Here is an 18,879-nt window from a genome sequence, read left to right on the forward strand (position 1 = left end):
CCTGCTAGCCAGGCAGTAAAGAAGATTTTAAACAGATACATATATTTTTAGCCTTTTTTTTTTAATACAGGCGGGCGCGCACAACAGGCATCATCAAATGTTGAATTGTGAGCCGAAATAGTCGGAAAGAAAGAGGCTGGGATAGTCTGGGTATGAAGGAGAAGGAAGAGAAAGAAGGAGCCTGAGCGGAAAATCAGAAAGGCAGAGGAAGAAAAATGGGAAAGGTAATAAAAAGAGGATGAGGTGGAAGCAGGTGGAGATATGAGGAGTGGGAAGGGTATTGGGAAGCTTCAGGTGCAGTAGCCTAGGGGCAGATTCAGAAGTGCAAGTTCCCTTCATAACAGTCACACCACTCCCCCTCACTAGCTTGCTTGCCCTCCCTCTTCCTCTCCACACTCCTCAGTCCTTACCACACACGCCTTCTCCCACAACTATGGAGGTCCCTAGGAGCCAATCAGCTTGAAATGGGAGTGTGTTAGCTACAGAGAAGGGTCTTCTCAGGCCTTTCACTCTGATTCGCTCCAATCAGCAGGAAAGGACAAGGAAGCATTTTAGAAGACTCTTTTCAGTGGCTAACACACTGATTGGCTCAAAGGATGCTGGAGATCTAGGGACCCTGCTCCCCAAAAAGTAAGGGGTCTAAGACCCCCGAGGCTCCAAATAACTGCACCCCTGTGAAATTAGGTAGGGAGAAATCTGGAAGGAGGGGAATGATTTGTGATAAAAAAAACAAGGAAGCTGAAGGGCAAAAGAGATAAGGAGTTAGTAGTGGGGTGAGGAGGAAATATGTGGGATTTGAGAGAAGCTTGGAGGAGGGGAATGACCAGAAGAAAGGATTTTGAGAAAGGGCAGACCTGGGGAGCTTGGATAGAGCAAAGTGGGTACTTGGTCATAACATAAAGAGAGCTCTGGAAGTTGAGGGAGCCTAAGGTGGGATGGACAAAAATGGGGAGCCTGGAGGAATAATCAAGGGGGAAGGGGAAGAAAATGAAGGGTATTTTGTAAGATGAGGAGCCTAATGAGCCAAGGAGACCAGGAGAGATGGCAAGAATTTGAGCCAGGGCTTAGCCCCCCCCCCAAAAAAAACTCTCTTTGGTATCAGGGTTCAGCCCTTGAGCTTGTAAAGTGCTAATCAAGAGGAAAGCACCTGGGGCTCACAGACCCATCTTCTTCCACAAATCTATTTCTCCTGTTTTTGTGAGCACTCAGGGAAGCTTGTTCTGCGTTACCTTTCCTCTAAATTCTACGGTTAGCATTCACTGATCTTAGTGAAGGCCACTTTCGCTTGTTATCCTAATGTTATGACTGCGAGCCTTCTTGCAGAGCACACTGCTTATGCACGAATCAGGAATTCGGCACCTAATAACACTTGCTAATAACACTTGTCCAGCAAAATGCAAGGCTGAAGCAGAGAGGGTTTGTAAACTGTTATGGAGAATAAAGAGCAATTTGAAACTGGAAATTAGCCAACCAGTATGAATAACGAAGTGTGCCATATATGGTGTGTTTCCTGAAACCTCAGAGCTTGAAAGTATAAGATACCCGTGTAACTGTCTGTTGTGGTCAACCCGCCCATCTGGCATCAGATGTGTGTGAGTGCTCTTTCTTTTTGAATAAACATGTTTTTGTAGTTTTACTCCTGGGCTGCTGTCTGGTGTTTATACTAAGGACCAGAGCGAGAGACGGACCTGCTTATCTCACAACAATTCTGGCAACTCCGCCGGGACCATCTCACTTGCCTGAGGGCTTCCCTGCATGAGGCCGCCTGAAATCTCGTCAGCCAGCACGGGATCCTTTGCATTCCATAGGTGAGGAATTTCTCGGCCTCACGGAGGGAGGTAAGTACAAGGTTATAAAGTGGTCAGGGATTGTGATCACAGCAGGCTAGGAATAAAAGGATTGTTTTTATTAGTCATTTTTGCTCTTTTTCTTTTTTTTATGTGTTTTGTTTTTGTCCCCTGCCAGATTTTCTTTGTTTTGAATGTGCAGTATGGTGTGAATGAGTGATGTCTTGTTGTTTGTCTGCATAGTCAAAAGCCCGTAAAACAAAAGTGCCTGCGTTGTCCCAAGAGATTTAAGGTCTTGGACTGTCATTTAGGACAGCCTCCACATAAGGAAGCGGCAAATTCCAAGGGGTGTCGACACCAAGCCTCTAAAGGCGTATAGGGCAAGGAAATGGGTTCCACTCACAGTAAAGTACTGAAGGGAACGCCATTGAGTAAGTTACTGCAGGCGTGGGACAAAGGGATACTCCCTATTCAGCCAGGAGTGACCAAGAAACAGCTTGTGTATTTGTGTCGCAACTGGGGACGGTTTTTGAATGAATCTGGACAAATAATTTGGCCACAAGGGGGAACTTTTGATTACTGCAAGCTTAAAGCTTTGCAGCCTCGTTTAGAGGATTTGGCGCCTAAGCAACTTTCATATTGGTTTTGCTGGGTTTAACTCAGCTATGGCACCTGCCCAAATACCAGTAGCCTACTGACACCCCCACCCCCATACAACCCGGCCAAATTGCCGGGTGCGGAGGAGGGGGTTGCTGAATCACATGTTAATTCACCACAGTCTGCTGCCACTTCCACACAGGGGCGGGATGGCGTTGCCCCCTGGTGCTCTGCTCCCCCTCAACTGGTCGCCCCCCTTAGGGGACAGTTTATTCAGCGACCGGCTGCAGAAGCAGGCATAGCAGGGGAGCGGCTCACTAAGGTGTTTACACATCACCCACTTGCCCCAGGCAATACAGTAACATGGCAACAGCAAACCCCTAGCTTCCTTGCTGACCCACAAACAGTAATCAAACGAATCCAAACCATAATTCGCTCTCACAACCCCAGCTGGGCTGACATCAATGACTTATTAGATGCTCTCCTGACATTGGACAAAAAGAGGGCTGTGCTAGAAAATTGTATAAAAGTGGAAGATGACAATACAGCAGCAGGAGCAGCTGACAATGCAAATTTTGTTCAATGGCCTAAGCGTGATCCTAATTGGGATTACAATGATCATGCGGATGGAGGGCACTGGCAGACATTCCTGCAGGCAAAAGATACACTACTACAAGCGCTCCAAGAGACGGCTAAGAAGCCCATTAATTCGGAAAAGTTTCACGCTATTGTTTAAGCACCAGATGAACACCCAGATGCATTTTACACATGCATTACAGAAGGAGCACAGCGCTATGCTCAGTTAGACCCAGAAAATGACAGAGACCAAAAAACCATAGCTGCCACATTTGTAAATCAAGCAGCCCCAGATATAAGACTGTATTTCCAAAAATCCTGTCCAGGGTGGAGCGGGAAGACTATAGTGAGATCCGTGGCATAGCAGCTTATCTTTTTGAAGGCAGAAGGGGAAAGGACGCGGCAAAGGAAAAGAAAGAACGCAGGGATGAGATAAAATTGCTTGCAAGTTCTTTACAGGGTTTCCAAGGGCAGAGCACCTATTGTGGCAGAGGAAGAGGTTTTGGGGTCAGAGGAGGAAGAAGCCCACCTGTAAGTACAGACCCCCACCCATCTGTTTTTATTGTAAAAGGCCTGGGCATATGCGTCGAGAGTGCAGAACTAGACAAAGAGACGAAGCAGCTGGCAACTATCGAGCTCCATTGGTGCCATTTAAGAACATAAGAACATAAGAAGAGCCTGCTGGATCAGGCCAGTGGCCCATCTAGTCCAGCATCCTGTTCTCACAGTGGCCAACCAGGTGCCTGGGGGAAGCCCGCAAGCAGGACCCGAGTGCAAGAACACTCTCCCCTTTGATTTTATTATCAAAGTCCGGACCAGAAGTTTCCCACACCCCCTCCAAGTGTGCCAACGCAGCAGTACCCTGTTGACGCCGCCCTGAATGAGTATCAAATGACTGCATGACATGAGTGGGATGGCTCACAGACCAGGGGATGGGACAGGGAAATTCACATTTTGCAAGCTGCCTGTGTTCTCATAGCCCACACACAAAGGGGGGAGCCCTTTGTGGATTTGAAAATAGGTGACACTACCTATCCTTGCCTCCTGGACACTGGAGCCTCTAGATCACTCTTAGATGTACTACCACAAGACCTGAAATGCAAGACACAGGGTGTTGATCACATCATGGGAGTGGGAGGAAAAGGTTGTTGTTATTGTTGTTGTTATTATTATTATTATTATTATTATTGTCTTTATTTATACCCCGCCATTTTTCCAAAACTGGAACTCACGGCGGCTTCCAGATAAAAATACATATAATTAAAAACATACAAAGTCTACATTAAAATAAAATTAAACTATTTCCAATATTAAAACCATACACATAGCTAAAAGAGTTCAAACTAGTTTAAAAATAATATAATAGACGTTAGCAATGCAGCACCCTTCACGCCCTATCCTTAACAGCCTTCAATTCCAAAGGCTTGTTGGAATAAGAAGGTCTTTACTTGTCAGCGGAAGGACTGCAAGGAGGGGGTCATTCTTGCCTCCCTAGGAAGGGAATTCCAAAGCCTAGGGGCAGCCACCGAGAAGGCCCTCTCACAAGTCCCCACTAGTCAAACTTGAGAAGATGTGGGTATTGAGAGAAGGGCCTCTCCTGAGGATCTCGGGGCCCAGGCAGGCTCATACAGGGAGATACGGTCTGATAAATAGCCTGGACCTAAGCCGTATAGGGCTTTATAGGTCATCACCAGCACTTTGAATTGTGTCCGGAAACAGACTGGCAACCAGTGGAGCTTTTTTTAACGGGGTAGTATGGTCCCTGTAACCAGCCCCAGTTAACATTCTGGCTGCAGCATGTTGTACCAACTGAAGTTTCTGAACAGTCTTCAGAGGCAGCCCCACGTAGAGCGCTTTACAGTAATCTAAACAGGATGTAACTAAGGCATACGTCACCATGGCCAGATCAGACAGCTCAAGGAATGGGCGCAGTTGGTGCACTAATCTTAACTGTGCAAAAAACCTGGGACTCCAAATTTAACGCTGAGTCCAGGAGCACACCCAATGGCCAAGGAGTCAAACAGGAATCCCCCAGCACCACTTTCTGAGTTCGTCCCTCCAGGAAGGAATGGAGCCACTGCAAAACAGTGCCCCCAAGTCCCATCCCAGCAAGGCAGCCCAAAAGAATACCATGGTCGATGGTATTGAAAGCCGCTGAGAAGTCCAGCAGAACCAACAGGGACACACTCCCCCTGTCCAGTTCTCTGCGTAGGTCATCCACCAAGGCGACCAAAGCCATCTCCGTCCCATAACCAGGCCTGAAATCATACTGAAATGGATCCAGATAATCTGTTTCATCCAAGAATCCCTAGAGCTGGGAGGCCACCACACGCTCTATTACCTTACCAAAAATGGAATATTGGACACTGGCCAGTAGTTATCCATTATGGAGGGGTCCAGGGAGGGCTTTTTTAACAAAGGCCTTCAACTGCCTCCTTTAGGCAACCTGGGACTCTGCCTTGGTGCAAGGAGGCATTAACCACTCCCTTCACCTACTCAGCATGTCCCTCTCTGGCACTTTTTATAAGCCAGGAAGGGCAATGGTCTAGCAGACATGTGGTGGCTCTCACCTCTCCAAGGATCTTGTCCACATCCTCGGGCTGTACAAATTGAAAAGAATCCATCATTACTGGACAGAGAGGAGCCAAAGTTACATCCCCTGAGACTGTATCAATTATAGCGTCTAAGTCGGAACGAATCTGAGTGAATCTTTGAGTCCCAATGTACTGGGATGCTAAAGAAAGCAGCACACAAGTCAATAACAGTGAAGGAAACAGCATTATGAGGTATCCCAGTAATGATGGTAGCTGGGTTTGGGACAACATGGGCACATGGAATGACATGTGTCATTCAGCGGGGATTGGATATTGAGGCATGCATGGAGGGTGTCCCGGCTTTACCTGAATTGTGACCGAGCTAGTCGATTTTAAAAGGCCCACGTCAGTGGTTGACCATCCCCATAAACTCGTGGGGATGCCTTGCAGCTCTGGTGGTATTTGCGGCACAGTAGGAGATGCAGAAGTAACACCTAGCACCATAGCCAAATTATGGACTTGTGAATTTGGGATGGCCTTACTGGATGCCATTCACCTGCCCAAGAAAATAGCTGTCATGCATTGCTCCGCCCACCAGAAGGATTCAGCGCTTCTTTCCAAATGTAACAATTATGCTGATGCAGTAGCACGCTGAGCAGCGTTGCAACCATTGACTCTTTCTGTAGAAGCGCCTGTTTTTGAAATGACTCCTCTAAAACAGTATGTTCTTTCTCGCCAGGAAACAAGAGACTGGGAGCAAAAGCACAAGGCTACATGCCACAGTGGCATCTGGACAGTTCCAGACAGGCGCCCCATTGCCCCAAGATGCCTCATATGCTTACTCTGTGCTCAGCATCATGACAAGGGCCACTGTGGAGTCCAAGCCCTTGCAGATGCCATACGAGCATGCTGGTTTGCCCCAGGTGCATATCAAGAAGCTACACACATAGCTCGAGCCTGTACCACTTGCCAAGCCTTTAATGCATCTACTAAGCATAAAAGACACAAAGGGGGGTGGCCATGGGCTACTCTATCCTTTGAAAGACTGCAGATTGACTTCATCTCCTTACCTGCCTCGCAAGGGTATAAGTATGTTCTTGTCTGCCAAGACCAGCTCACCCACTGGGTAGTGGCTTGCCCAGCTGCCCATGCCACAGCTGCAGTGGTGCTCAGGTTCCTTATGAAGGACATAGTGCCACGCTTTGGACCACGACTTGCCATTGACTCTGACCAGGGTACACACTTTACAGTGGATGTGTTGGAGAAACTGTACACCTTTGGTATTTCACACAATCTCCATGCCCCACATCACCCCCAAAGCTCAGGTGAAACTGAGAGGGTTAACAGAGAAAGTAAATCCCTTCTGGGTAAATTATGCCAGGAGACACAACTGCAGTGGCCCCTGGTGTTGCCCATAGTTCTTTTCCACTTGCGTACCAGACCGCGTGCGGATTGTGGGCTCTCACCATATGAAATGTTGTTTGGACATCCGGCGCCCACCACAAAAAGGTTAGACCTGAGGTCCCTTAGTCTTGTGGGTGGGGATGATTCGTTACATGCTTATTTGATTTCTCTTTCTAGAAGCCTTCGATGTCTGTGGTCCTCTGCTGCCCTGATGCAGACCTTACCATTGGAGGAACATCTTCATGCCTTCCAACCAGGTGACGGAATCTGGATAAAGTCTTTTTCCAGGACCACTCCTCTGGCGCCTTCCTGGTTGGGTCCATACCAGATTCTCCTTACCACACATACAGCTGTCAAGATCGCTGAGTGGAATACCTGGATCCATCACAGCCACATCAAAACTACTGTTGTCGACTACAGCCAAGAGGTTGCCAGACCTGTTCCAGCTCTTAAGCTAAGGAGGGACCCAAAAGAAGGCAGATGGTACATCGCCAGCCTGTTCCAAGACGCCTGACATCTGATGGCCACCCTGCATGAACTGTGAGAATCTGAAATTGTTTGTTTTTCTGTGTTCCTAATCTGTACCCTTATAATCATTGTTTTCATTTGCCTGTGCTGTGGCAAGCCATTTTACCAAGCACACTGGTGTGGAAAACCGCAGGAGGTAAGATGGTGGGCCTCCTACAAACTGTGCCCAACAACTTCAATGGGGCCATGGCCAGTCTAACACTGATTCTTGTTGTCTGTACTTCTCTCCCTATGGAGCCTAGAATGCGTTGCTTATGCTTTGCTTGTAGACAACAGAAATGTGCTGTTCCGTATAGTTACTTACAGCCATATTTCACTGTTACCCTGTACCAGCCCATGGCCTCTTGTGATGCGAAAGAACTGGTAATTACTGTTCAAGATGGTAAACAAGTGTGTATTTCTCCCTTAGTGCCTCAGTATGCTAAATTCAAAGTCCTATGGCAGGACAACTACTCCATGCAAAAATGGGGTATGTTATCCCATGTCAGTCCGTTGCCTGAATGGGAAACAGATACAGCCCCAAACCAAATGCTATACACCATGTATCCATCCTTCCATATCCCTTTCCCAGACCTTGCTAAAGCACAAAATTCAGTACTTGGACTTAAATCTCAAGACCTGTTGGCTCTGTTTGCATTCATGTATCATCCCCCAAGATTTATTGCCCTTTAGAGTGCTCCCACTCACTCCCATTGAATTAACATCCCCTTATCGATTGGATGATGACACACTCCATGAAAACAGTACATGGCGTGACTATCAAATTCCCAGTAACACATATTGGTCTGTAACACCCACTCCAGGGTACCATTGTCTTGTTAGAAATTGTACAACAAAAAGTTCTACCTTTTTGGGAATAAGCAGGTGCAAATGGACACAGCATTGGTAGACTCATTCTGTGTACAATGGTCCAATAGATTGCACCAGATGCTACCCCAAATGGAACCAGACCTGTGAGGCTAAACAGCATGATTCACACTGGCCAAGGGGATGTGATTTAGCAGGCCAGCCATGCTGGGAGAAAAATATAACTGAGGGTTTACATTGGTTTAATGAGACAAAACTTGGCTGGAAATCTGCAACTGGTTTTGCAACTGGCTTTACACCATTCTTCTTATCAAATACATCTTGGGCAGTTAGTGTCTCAAGATGCACAGAGCCCAGTTAGCTGGGAGTATATCAGTGTGGGGACTCACATTTTTGGAATAGTTGGCCATGGGGAGGGTATTATGAAGAACCGCTGTCCTCCAGGTACACCTATGAAACATATAAAGGGTATGCACCGAATGGAAAGGAAGCATTATCAGGACATTATTGGATTTGTGGCAATAAGGCTTATAAAGCCTTGCCCAAAAATTGGGCTGGAATCTGTTACATTGGGTCATTGCTTCTTCCTTTTCATATTCATTCTCATGATACTCCTGCCATTTATCACCCTCACCTTTATTTTCGCGCCAAGTGTGAACTTAAAGACTCCAAACAAATTGTAAATGACTATGCTCCCCTTACCTGGTCATGGATACGAATCAGGGGAGCTCGAACTAAGACAAATGCCATAATACGTTTGCAAGCAGTAGTAGAGATCTTTGCTAATGAGACAGGGGAGGCGCTGCTTCTTTTAAATTCTGAGGTGCAACATATCAGCCAAATGACGCTCCAGAACCATTTAGCGTTAGACATGTTATTGGCCCGGGGGGGGGGGCTTTCCGGATACTTAAACATAACTGACTGCTGCACAAAAATTGACGATAATGGACACCTCATAACAGATACTGTTCAAGAAATTGCTAAGTTAACTAAGGTGCAAATACAATCTCAGCCTACTGATTGGTGGTCGTGGTTGTGGTCTTGGCTTCCTAATCTTGGTTGGTTAAGAAGTCTTGCTGTCAGTCTCCTAAGCCTCATCTTTTGTCTTGTTCTAATATGCTGCTGCTTCCAGTGTATAGGTAACTTGCCTAGTGTTATGAACATGTTTTTCTCTTGGTGTAAACCAAAATGCAGATGCTGACTATGAATGAGGTTAATGAAATATGTGCTAAAATTGATGCCAAATATTACAAGCATTCCCACAAGTGACCCTCTGATATGCAGGCATTCAGAAGGGTCTAAGGGGGGATTGTTGAGATTTTGGGGAGAGATTTTGGTTGAGAGATGTACCGGCTTATCTCACAACAATATATAACCTTTTAGACTCACCCACCCACCCATGAGGAAACGAATCCAGCAGAAGACTCGCCTGGATGTTAAACGGAGTGAGCTAGAGGAAATTCCCAGCTAAGAAAGAGTGCCTGAAGGAACTAATGGTTCTCAACTGCCAGTTGTCTCAATCAGGTAACTTAGGCAGAGTAACTACATAACTATAGGCATCACACAAATGTATATGGAAGGAGGCTTCCTCTTTAGATGACTGTTCATGGCAAGGTTTGTTCACTCTTGCTCTTAGCCCCTGGTTAACTTCTGGAGCTACCACCAGGACTGCCAAACCATCTATCATGCTCATACTTCTGTATTATATCAACTCTATATTTACCATTAACTTTGAATTACCACTGAAGGTTCAATAGCATCTCAGTGGGGCAAAATGAGTAATCCTGGAGCAACTACTGCTGTCTTCTTTAAGGTACTACAGGACTCTTTTCTTGCTTCTGCTGCAACAGACTAAAACAGCTACCTTTCTGGAATTTGTTGCTAGTACATTGCTATGGCAGACAGTGAAATCATGTAATAGTACCAATTATATGACTCATTCTTTCACACCTCATTTCTCAGCATCCTCAAACGTAACTTATGCTAAACAGAGTAAACCATAGCCTAAGTCCTTGGAATAAACCAGATCCTTTGTAGCGCAATTAACATAACCTGTGCTCGACCTTCCAGTGCCTTATTTTTTCACGGGACTAACCAGGTTAAGACGGCATGGAACAGCTATTATTTGTCATTTTTGTTCCATATATCCACCTGGCTCAATAAAAAGTATCCTCTCACTGTTGTTGTTGTTGTTGTTATTACTACTCAGCCTTCACCCAGAGGTCCCAGGGCAGGTGACAACAATTTTAAAACACACAATTAAAACAGTTAAAAACAGCTAAGCTTATCCAATTGTTTATTTACTAACCACCTAATCAATTAGCAGACTCATATTCTTGGAAAAGGATAGCTACTTGTTCTGATGCTGCTTGTGCTAACCGCTGAAGGTATTTGGACCACTTGGGTGCATTCTCACTAAGCATACAGTAGAAAGTAAGCCACACTCTTTACTGCAAGGAAAGCGAGTACAGAAATGCAACATTAGTGTGGAACCAGATTGATTGATTGATTGATTGATATCCTGCTCTTTCTCCCAGTAGGAGCCTAGGGTGGCAAACAAAAGCATTAAAAACACTTTAAAATATCATAAAAACAGACTTCAAAATATATTAAAACACAAGAACCATTAAAAACATATTAAAACAAAACATCTTTAAAAACTTTTTTTTAAAGCATTAAAAACATTTTTAAAAAAGGTTTACAAAATATATTAAAAAACAATTCCAACACAGATGCAGACTGAAATAAGGTCTCTACTTAAAAGGCTTGTTGAAAGAGGAAGGTCTTCAATAGGTGCCGAAAAGATAACAGAGATGGTGCCTGTCTAATATTTAAGGGGAGGGAATTCCAAAGACTAGGTGCCGCTACAGTAAAAGTCCATTTCTTATGTTGTGCAGAATGGACCTCCTGATAAGATGGTATCGGCAGGAGGCCCTCACCTGCAGAGCGCAGTGATCGACTGGGTATACAAGGGTAAGACAGTCTTTCAGGTATCCTGGTCCTAAGCTGTATAGAGCCTTATACACCAAAACTAAAACCTTGAACTTAGTCCGGTAGTTAATATGTAGCCAGTGAAGGTAGCCTTTTAGCCTCAGTTAATCGATGGGTAGCTAACATGCTGCAAAAGTGCAACAAGTATCACAGGCAGTGAGAATCCAGGACACATCCAGACATAAGATAGAGGGTCTCTGACCTCACTATATGTGATGAACCTGATCCTTGACTTCCTTACTTTAAGATGGAATTTCTCACTGAACTCTTCCAATTGTCATGAGAGAGAGTGATTGTTAAGCTTCCCTCCTTGTCTTCCAAGACTGTTTCACAAGGTGTGGTTAAGTTCTGTATTCTCTGAAATTTGGGAAAGTAAATCCAAAATTCCTTTCTGTTTTATTGGAGCAAAGTTGAAATGAGAGGGTCCTGGCAAGTAAACCTCCCAAGCAGCATCACTGCCTAGGCTGTATCAGGAAGGTCAGCATGACTGATGGCAGCCTATCAGAATTATTTTTTAGGAGAACCATTACACAAAAAGGGAGGGTCCACTAGTAGGTAACATCTCCCCCACTTTGCTGCCCAAGCCATCACTCTGTGCTATAATGTTGGACCTGCAGTCCTCACTGCATCTTCTGTGCTGTACTTCACTGCATTTTCTGTGCCTGATTTCCAGCTTTGTAGCCTGGAGACAGCACCACATCAAGGCACTACTATGTAAATACGACAGAGCACACTAGAGTGACTCTACCTAATACTTTCAACTTGATTTGTGGTGCGTTGGCAAAAGTATTCAAGGTTACATGAGGTAAGGTGGAAGGGCATTGTGGTCCTAGTCACTGATCAAAGGAAAAAGGGCTGCTGAGAGGTCATACCTCTTTCCTCCTAGCAAGAACACAAGTATGGGGGGGGGAGATCATCCTGACCCCTGTCACTGGACAGTAGGCCGACAACTGTGGGGATCCTGCTTTTCCTTTCCAGAAAGAATTCTGTTTCAACTATCAGTTGTTCTGTGGGTGCAGAGAAAGAACTTTCTGCTTTAGCCTCCAGTCAGTTACCTCCAAGTATGAACATGCATAGTTAGTAACAGCAATTTATTATCAGGATCATTGCCATAGGACAATATATATTTTTATATGTCCATGGAAATTCAATGTTTAGAGAAATTAAACTGAAAATATGAAGCCTCCTTATGTTGGGTCAGGCCACTTGTCAATGTAGCCCTGTACTGTCAACTGAAAGGTTACAGCTCTCTAGACAGCAGGACAGAGATCTTTCAGAGATTGCCACCTGAGATCCTCTGTCATTGGAGATGCTGGGACTGGGTCAATTTCACATAAAAATGGTTTGGGGGGGTTCTGCCTCTTCCTTTTTTTACATTTTTAAATCTAGTGTAAGCTACTTAGAGCCTTTGAGACAGAGCAGAATAAGAACTGAATAACTAAAATTTGCCCAAAAGATTGGGCAAACCATCAAGTTAGTTATCCATCAGAGGGTGTGGGCGAGCAAATTCCAATTGTTTCTTTTCATTTAGGAAAAGAAAATTACCCAGAAATATAAACAATGTGTAAATCTGTTTCATGGCAACTATTCTATGGAAATGTGCTTGAATGCTTAATGTTACCGACCCATCCCAGAATTCTTAATGTTTTTGTCTAGGTCCACAGTCTTTCCCAACCTTTTGTGTCCCCAGATGTAGCTGGACTACATTTACCATAATTCCTGACCACTGACCATGCTGGCTGGGGCAGATGGGAGCTGTAGTCCAACAACATGTGGGGACCCAAAGGTTGGAAAAGGCTGGCTAAGATATATCATGTTTCTTACATTTTTGCAAGTAAGACTTTTACTGAATATTTCCATTAAAAAGTTAAACTGATTTCTGTCTTTTTCCCCTTTAAATAGTCAGTCAGATTGTCAGATTGTCCCAGTGTGACAAGAGTACGTGGGAGATAAACATTCATCCTTCTCTCTGCATCTTCCATGCAGATATGGTATTAATTAATGATAGCACAAAACTGTCATTCTCTTCTGTGTGCAAAATAATAAATATTTTTTTTTGTAATTGCAACTTTGCTGACAGAATTAGGTGCCTAAAATGAAAGGCATAAAGGGGGTGAAATTTCTGTGAATCATCCCTGAAATTACAACCAATGTAAGATTATTTAAAAAATGAAAATGTGAATTTGTAGACAATCCTGCTGCTGGGGGAGGGGGCAGGAGATGCTGTTGGAGTCTGATCCCATCTATGCATGTTTACTCTGAAGTAAGTCCCACAGTGTTCAACAGGGCTTACTCCAAAGTAAGTATAGCTAAGATTACATCTGTTGCTGCTTGGTTGAGAATGAGATCCTTGTTAATGCCTTCCCCCACAAAAACAGATCTCCATAGGAGCCAATCAGCATGAAAGGAGACAGTGTTAGCTACTGAAAACAGTATTCTCAGTGACTCACCTCTTTTCACCCTGATTGGCTCCAATCAGCAGGAAAGGACAAGGAAGCAAGTTAGAAGATTCTTCTCAGTGGCTAACGTATTCCCCTTTCATGCTGATTGGCTTGTAGGACATTGGAGACATAGGGACCCTGCTCCCAAAAAAGGAAGAGTCTAAGACTCGTCGAGACCCTGAACAACTACACCCCTGTGTAGATGACAGAGTAATTGTAAGCATTACTGAGATAATGTATGTGAGTCATTCTGTATACAGTAAGGCCCCGCTTTACAGCGCTTCACTATACAGCGTTACACTAATGCAGCAGTCTCAGTTAGATGCAATTAGACTAAAGCCCCACTCATACGGCACTTGTTCCGCTTTTTCGGCAGTTTTCGGGCATCATGCACCATTCTATTCAATGAGTTCTGCTTTTCAGCGGTTTTCACTTTATAGTGGGGGTCCGGAACATAACCCGCCATATGAGTGGGGCCCTACTGTATAAAAAAAGAGTTGTATTATACAGCCACGAGAGAGACAGGATTATAAGTTTTGTAAGGTTTTGTTTTAAAATGAGCTTATGGGAAGCATCAGAATGGCATAAGAGGTTATTTTCAATTTAACATGCAGAACGCAAAAAATCCATGCTGGCTATAGTATACAGTCACTCTTGTGGCTGAATAATATACCTGTTACAATCACTTTGGTCTTATTAACTTTCTGTTAATAGCACCTCTGATTTGTGTAATCATTCATGGTTGTGTACGATTATATACTGTTTTCTTGTTAGTTATTACACTTTGCAGTCCACTACTGACCTCTTCCATTATTTCCAGGCATTTGGGGTGATGTGTAAAATAGACAACCCCCATACTAAACAAGTGGGATGATTTTCAGAGTCTCTCAGTACTCACATCTCTCTTTGTGGATTTTTATAAGGATTAAAACTTTTCTTATCAGAAACCAGTTTAACAAGATTTTGCTGGCCTGAATGCCAAAGGCACAGAGATAATATATACCCTCTCTCTTTAGTGCACCTCTGGAGTGTGGGGAAAACCAGAAAATATTAATCACTTAAAATCCCTCTGGTTATTGTTAATACTTCTGCCAATCTATTTCCTTTGAAAATTCCTTTACTTGTCGTAATGTTTAATAATACATTTTATGTAATAATAGGGGGTGAGAGAAAGAAGCCAGGCAGTTTTTACAGATTACAGTGAATTAAACTGCATTGACACACTATTTAATATGACAAACCTTTAAAACAATAACAGGATGAAGAGAGATTAAGCATTTTAGGAGAAGTCACAACAGGTTTTTCACCAATGGTGTGACAACATCCTCTCCCCTCATAGAAAGCTGCATACTGAATCAGAACATTGGTCCATCACTATTGTGTCAGCAGCTTTCTAGGGATTCAGGCAGGTGTCTTTGTCATACAGCCTTAGGTATAGATGCTGAGGATTGAACCTAGAGTACGTCTGCATGAGAAACTTGTATTCTATCACCAAGAGTACAAGTTTACTCTTAGCTTTCATCCCCGTATCAAAACTGCAAATTGAACTCTGATTCAACCATCAACCTTGCCCCAGTCTCCTAGCAAGCTTCTCACCTCTTTTTAAAATGCTACGTTTACGAAAAAAAATTTAGAAGCAGTTGCAAAACCAGTCTTGGGATATTGTGTGGGCATCTGTTTGTGTTAGCCAATCTACAGTAGGCAATTCACAGGCATCTTTTGTTGTAAACCCTCAGAAAAGAGGATTTTCCTTCAGAGTTTGGTCTTGAAAGGAAAAGAATTTGGATTGCATGCAGCGGTGCAACTTCCAACTAGCTCCACTGCTCATATCTGTGCCTGGTGAGATCAGAAGGATGCCTCAGGTTCATGTACCTTCCTCCTTGCTCTCTTCACCTTCTGTGGAACTAATCTGGTGGACCAACTGTTTGAATTTTGGACTTTCCTGGATCCTCAGTATTGTATCCACTTCGCTACAAAGTTCAGTTTCCTTAGTCAGGGGATATCACACAGGAAGGTCCCCTGGCCTCCACTTCTATGCTTAATGAGAGGACCAGAAAGCAAGCTTGAGGCCTGCTTCTGATCTCACTGTAGGTGGTGGTGATGGGAGACACTCTTAACTAAGTTGGCTACATTTGCCTCTTTTGAAAAACAGCTGTTTGAAACACCAACTTCTTCAGCATAACGTTAGTGTTTCATATACAGTAACAATAATGATAGCTGTTATCTCCAGCTGTCTCCTAAAAATATTTGTTAAACTGACATTCTCTTCAGAAATCACCTAGTGAACAGGCAACAGCTGCAGGCTAGTTTTGCTCTAAAGCTACCAGCAGAAAGCAAATTCAGACTCTTTATTTTGTTCTGCTCACAAAAGATTCCCACTTCCCTACTGAAACTGCTACTATTCAGAATGAAAAATGCCTCGACAATCTTAAATAAAATGATTTTTTTTAAAAAGCAGTAGCACCCAGGGTCTTTGCACAAAAGAAGTTTTAAGTTAGCAGTGTAAAAGTTATAATATTCCACAGTACACATGTTCATTTTTAATTTCCTGTTATTGTCTCTGGTCATACTATTATTCCAGAATTGCTTGAAGCATATGATGCTTCCAGAAGTGCCTGTGTAAAGCTGAAACTAATTCCCAGCAGTGCAAGCTGCACCCCATCAATAGCTTTGTGTATGGGACTGCTGCAGGCAACTGTTGAATGGTGCCCATGACAGTTGATGGTAATGCAATTCCTAACCCACTGCATAGAATGACTTCTATATTTTTCTTAGTGCTCCCCCTTCAATCTGTGGTAAGGGATGTGTGTGTATCCCAGAGCTTGGAAAAGTTACTTTTTTTGAACTACAACTCCCATCAGCCCCAGCCAGCATGGCCAGTTGTAGTTCAAAAAAGTAACTTTTCCAAGCTCTATCCACTATTACACAGCCCTTCTAAAATGAAGGCGGGCGGGAAAAGCTCCTTAACCACCAATTTCTACTATTCACCTACAGTGCTCACAGTATTTTAAAACGTTTATTAGTAAAAAAAAAAGTTTTTAGTTGGCAACAATTACATGACTACTGTTTATCATGTAGCCTTTTAAAAAGAAAAAAATAATTCTTCAGAGTGATATCCTATCATTTCAGGAATCCTTTCTTGTATTTTAAAATACTTTTTTCTTTGAATATTATTTGTTCCCCCTCTGCAACACATTCAAAAATATTTTTTCTTTAAAAAAACCATTAGAAATGAAATTAACTAGACCAGAATCCACTTGCTATAGGTTAGTCAATTTCACCCTCTCATCTCAGTCATCAGTGATACCTTGTCACAGAAGGGATATATATTGCCCTTATGTCAGCTGTTTTCCTGAGAGCAACCCAATAAATGTCTTCCACATTTCTGTGGAACAGCATGAAGGAGGAGCTCAGCAAGGGACACATACCTCCTGGTACTCCAGACATATCAATTGCCTCCCTTCTCACCTGTAGGATCTTTTTCATGCTAGGCATCTGCCACATACCCATTCCCTAAAGGAGAGAATGGAGTGCAAAAAAAGAAAAAGCACAGTGTGACCAAGATATATGTCAGTGAACCTGCATTAATGATGCTGATCAACAAGTTTACCTAAGAGGCACTTAAAGTAGCTTTTTTTAAATCTACCAACGTTTCTAGTTGAGAAAGATAACCAGCATGTCTGCAATTGCTAGTTAACTATTGAGGGTTCAGGTTATGTGAGGAGGTAGGCTTTGTAGCACTTGGAATAGTTATTAGTTTCCTGTATCTCTGTGATGATCTCACACCAGTCTAGTTTAGTCTGTTTAGTCTAATATTAGTAGTTTTATGCATGTGCAGTGCAATCCTATGCATGCTTACTCAGAAGTAAGTCCCATGCTGGTAGAAGTTGTAGTCCAACAATATCCAGAGGGCCACAGTTTAGCCATCCCTGCCCTGGTAAGTTTGTTTAGGTTTGTGTCCTAAATTAGAATACCCCCACTATTTTGAAAGGCAAGAGAGATGGGCAGTGCAGTGCTATTTTTACTTGGAAGTATCACTGTTCAGTGGGGCTTACTCCAAGTAAGTATACATAGTACTACAGCAATAGTCTCAAAAAAGACATCTTGAATGTTATGTTTAGACTCGTCACTAATATTGAACATTTTAAAGATTCGGCCCTTAAAAATATGTGCTAATTTAGATTAAATTGCTACATTTCCAGGCATTATAATAGGAATGAAAAATGGCTTATTTCCTAGTTTACATACATTTTGCTCATATCTACAAGATTAAAAACAAATATCTTTCCATTACTTCTGAAAGTATACTATAAAGACGTGAAGGGAATTTTGGGTTCTTGGACCAGGGGTCCTTGAAGAATTTAGAGAACACAGGCTTCAGGCAAAAAGTAGGCCTTTATTCAATACAAGCGTATGCAGGATCAGCCTCACCAGAGCAAGTGGCGGGGACTGCAATGTGGCACTGTCTGCATGGATCTTTTACACTATTCCGGGACAAAGAAATTAGCACTTCCCAACCAAGGGGCTCCACATAAGCATCATGTAGAGATTACACTGTATGCATTATTTTCTAGCCAATCAAATAACTTTATTAAAATTAGCATATATGTTTTTCATATTTGGCAAGCATATCTTATCTCATTTCTCACTGTCTCCTTGATTAATGGTTTTAATATACTCCTGTCCCCCAACTAATATACCTGGGGGGAGAGAGTACTGAACAGAACATTCCACCTTTGTTATTGGTCTGATAAGCCTAACCAGTGCATCTATCATTAGTAAAACATTCACTATATGCCCACTTGCTCCTAAACAATAGACTTATTAATTAAAAGTTAAACACAGGCCTGCTTTCAGGGGTTCAAGAGTTCGGACTGAACTCCACTTGCCTCTCTGAAGAAAGTGAACACTGATCCTAAGGCCTCACAGACCTGTTGCTTTACTCCTTGTGATTTTCTTGTAATTTTAAGCATATACTAATATCTCTTTTATATATGGATATATAAAAATTCCCCATCAGACATTTTACAAAATATAAGCAAGATAAGAATTTGGTGGGTGTCTTCTTATTAAGTGGTAAGCCATGCAAAACTCTGTTTGTAGTTTTATTTATAACTCTACAGTCTCTAACCGAGACTGAGGAAGATAGCTATCTCCCTACTCTGTTAGAGACTAAGAAGCAACTGCCGCAGCAAAGACAGCTCTGAAATAAGA

The 18,879-nt window shown here is 43.1% G+C and overlaps 2 long non-coding RNA genes across 4 annotated transcripts; one reads left to right on the top strand and one right to left on the bottom strand.

Moving 5' to 3' along the window:
* The first annotated feature begins 73 nt into the window (after nt 1–73).
* On the top strand, nt 74–10,397 carry LOC133383968 (uncharacterized). Of its 3 annotated transcripts, none has more exons than XR_009762439.1 (4): nt 74–224; nt 1,632–1,838; nt 7,076–7,438; nt 9,617–10,397. It is a non-coding gene; the product is annotated as an uncharacterized LOC133383968 (long non-coding RNA). The 3 variants fall into 3 exon arrangements; XR_009762440.1 differs by having other exon boundaries at nt 1,632–1,808; XR_009762441.1 differs by having other exon boundaries at nt 1,669–1,838.
* Nucleotides 10,398–10,547: 150 nt separating this feature from the next.
* Nucleotides 10,548–17,611, bottom strand: LOC133383969 (uncharacterized). Its single transcript, XR_009762442.1, has 3 exons — nt 17,525–17,611; nt 17,094–17,178; nt 10,548–10,777 (listed from the first exon to the last, which is right to left on the bottom strand). It is a non-coding gene; the product is annotated as an uncharacterized LOC133383969 (long non-coding RNA).
* Between the last annotated feature and the right edge of the window lie 1,268 nt (nt 17,612–18,879).

The sequence above is a fragment of the Rhineura floridana genome, chromosome 4, assembly GCF_030035675.1.
Source record: "Rhineura floridana isolate rRhiFlo1 chromosome 4, rRhiFlo1.hap2, whole genome shotgun sequence".
Lineage (NCBI taxonomy): Eukaryota > Metazoa > Chordata > Lepidosauria > Squamata > Rhineuridae > Rhineura > Rhineura floridana.